The sequence below is a fragment of the Octopus bimaculoides genome, chromosome 6 (genome assembly GCF_001194135.2).
Source record: "Octopus bimaculoides isolate UCB-OBI-ISO-001 chromosome 6, ASM119413v2, whole genome shotgun sequence".
NCBI classification, from domain to species: Eukaryota; Metazoa; Mollusca; class Cephalopoda; order Octopoda; family Octopodidae; genus Octopus; species Octopus bimaculoides.
Window position 1 is genome coordinate 116,437,957 of NC_068986.1, and position 3,341 is coordinate 116,441,297.

Sequence of the window (3,341 nt, forward strand, 5' to 3'; positions counted from 1 at the left end):
TATATATATATATATATATATATATATATATATATATACATACACATACATACATGCACATACATACACATACATACATACATATACATATATGTATGTATGTATATCTACACACACAAATACATACCCTTCTATCGTTCTAAATCTTTCATCTATCTATATACTGTCTATATATATCTATATATATCTATATATATCTATCTATATACTGTCTATGTATTGATCTGTCTGTTTCTGTATTTATTCATTCCTGTCAACCTATCACTCTATGCAGATTTCCATTCTCTGTATCTCACTATCCATCTATTTATCAATTCATCTATTTCTCTTCTTATTTATTTCCTACCTGTCCGTCTAATTGTCTCTCTGTCTCTTTACCTAGTCAATCAATCAATTTCTCTGTCTGTCTGTCTGTCTATCTATCTATTTTAATGTTTTATCTTTTCTACCTCTCTTAGATGTCATTAACTATGTATATGTATGTTTTAATATCTTTCATCACATATTTATGAATATGTTTGAACTTAACACTGATTGCATACGTCTATACAAATGTACATACACATCTACACATATATGGGTAAATATATACTCAAGGACACACACAAACACACACACTTGTGTATATGTATATACGTACTTATATATACTACTTACATATAAATACATGCTTTCATATCCACGAGAACATGTATGTATGTGTAAATACAAATACATAATGCACATACATACATACATACGTACGTATGTACATATATATATATATATATATATATATATATATATATATATATTTATAATAAAGTATATATGTAAGTTATATTGACAGTGATTTCGAAATTTCAACGGACGGCTTATTTAGGCTGAATGTATGCGAGGCCCGTTATAAGTTTAAACCAGATTCTATTCACTAGCAGAGCTGTAAGAAATATACAAAATAAGATACGGGTTCGCTTCTTGCAAGTAACCTTCGACCATCTTTTTTTTCTCTATAAGCATTTTTTTCCACCTCAATAAAAAAATCGTTAAGTCTTTGTGAAAAATGTCTTGCGGTATTTCTTCCGTACCTTCACGCTTTGAGTTCAATACTCACAGGAGTCGACTTTGCCTTTCGTTTATACGAGGCTAGTAAAATGCAATACTAGCCCAAGTACTGATGTTGATATAATCGGTCAAGTGACTTCTCACAAAAATTACTGACCGTCTGCTTGAATTAGGATATATTCTTTTAGATGCTTCCACTTCGAGTCTCATCCTTAAAATACACGATTATTTTACCCCTCGAAGTTTCTACATGTTTATAATGTCAGCAGATCTACTTTCTCTCTTGAAAAAATAAAGTTTCTAATCGGATGGAAGAAAGTTTACTTTTAGTATTAATGGTTAGTACATTTATCATGGTTACAGAAGATGCAAGTTCGAATCCCGCAGGTCGCATTCCACCCTCTTTTCATCTAAGTTTTTTTTTTCTTTTAATCCACTATACCGCATCCTGCTATTCATAGTATGTAATATCTATTTATTAAATTTGGATGCATGAGGCATTTTATGATTGGCTAAATAGCTAATTTTTATCTTCGCCTAGAGACAAATATGAATGCAAAATATCCATACAAGCCCATCCCAATGTCAATACATACTCTCTGCTCTATAAGTAAATATTTACATGCTTATATGAATACATAAATATATATATATATGCATATATGTATATGTATATGTGTGTATATATATGTGTGTATGTATATGTATATATGTATATTTATATGTGTATACACACACATATATACACACACACATATATATATATATATATATATATATACGAATATACGAATATACGAATGGTCAGTAGCTCATATATCCGAAAAGAAGCAGACGCTAAAGTATTAGAGCAGTAATGTATTATTTTAGGAAGTTAAAAGCTATGGCTGGTCATGGAATGACCATTGGTTTCACACTTATAAAACGCTTAACAGTATAGGTGACTCGTCAGACTCAAATGACTGAAGGTGGATAACCTCTCTACACTTGGATGAAGAGATATGTGACGGTCAGTTGGTTTGTTATCCTCCTTACATTGGCTCCGGTCATGATTATATGCGAAGGAGCTGTGACGGGACTATTCAACGAAGGAGCAAAGTCAAGTCTGAATTAGGATACGTTTTAGATGGAAGCATTGATTGAATACTTCTTTCTTGGAGTTTAAAAGGATCCCCGTGTCGAGCGAGTTTTTAAGATTCTTGCTCTCTCAGCCAAGCAAAGCTACATCGTTTGATTATGTTTATACAAGCCCCTAGTTGTTCAAGGAATTTCCATTTAATTATGTATGGGTTCTTTCTTTTAAGCTCCATACATGTTTGGCCAGGGACGTGGTGTTGCACTTTTCTGGTATCCTAAAGAACTTGTGGTTGTTCAGATGTTGCTTAAACGGGGGCGCGTTTGAACCAACATATTTTCGTGTCTGTGTATTGGACATGCTCCGATGTTTCTTTTAACTCTGGACCTGATGTCGTTGTTGTTGTTGTTGTTGCGCTGGAGTCGTTGACGGTGCTGATAATCTTGGGCGTAATTCTGGTGGTTCTGTTGTTGCTGGCGTAGCGTCTATCTCCACCCGCAAAATTGGTTTTTGCTGCTGCTGTCACAACTGTTGGTATTGTTCTCTCTGCTGCTTGAAGTACTGATACCACGACTGCCATCGCCGCTACCATTGTTGCCATTACAACAATGGTAGCAGTTGTAACTATACACAGGAACGAAAATATGTCGGTTCAACAGTATCCCCGATTAAGCAATATCTGAACAACCACAAGTCCTCTTTTAGAAAACCAAGAAGGTACAACATCACATATGGAGCTTTAAAGTGGAAGGAACACCATACACAATTAAATAGAAGCTCCTATAAAAGAGACCAAATGATATAAACTTTGCTTGTCTGAGAGGGCAAGAATCCTAAAAAAAACTCGCTCGACCTGGGGACCTTTTTAAATTTCAGGAAAGAAGTATTCGGTCAATGCTTTCATCTAAAAGGTTTCCTACTTCAGACTTGGGATTCCCCATTCGTTGAATAGTCCTGCTACAGCTCCTTTGCACATAACCATGGCAGTATCTGATATAAGGGGGATAACTCCGTACCACCCGCAACACGGACAATTATTATTTGCTTCTAGACCAACTGGCCGTTACATATTTCTTCCTCCAGTTGTAGAGAGGTTATACACCTTCAACCATTTGAGTCTGACGAGTCACCTATACTGCTAGGCGCTTTATTGGTGCGAAGTTATTGTTCTATGACCGGCCATAACTTTTAACTTCCTAAAGAATATATATATATATATATA

The 3,341-nt window shown here is 34.5% G+C and overlaps 1 protein-coding gene across 1 annotated transcript in view; it reads left to right on the forward strand.

The window, feature by feature from the left end:
• Positions 1–3,341, forward strand: part of LOC106881345 (SPARC-related modular calcium-binding protein 1) — a 199,144-nt gene that overhangs the window by 138,753 nt on the left and 57,050 nt on the right. The gene's annotated exons all lie outside the window — the stretch shown is intronic.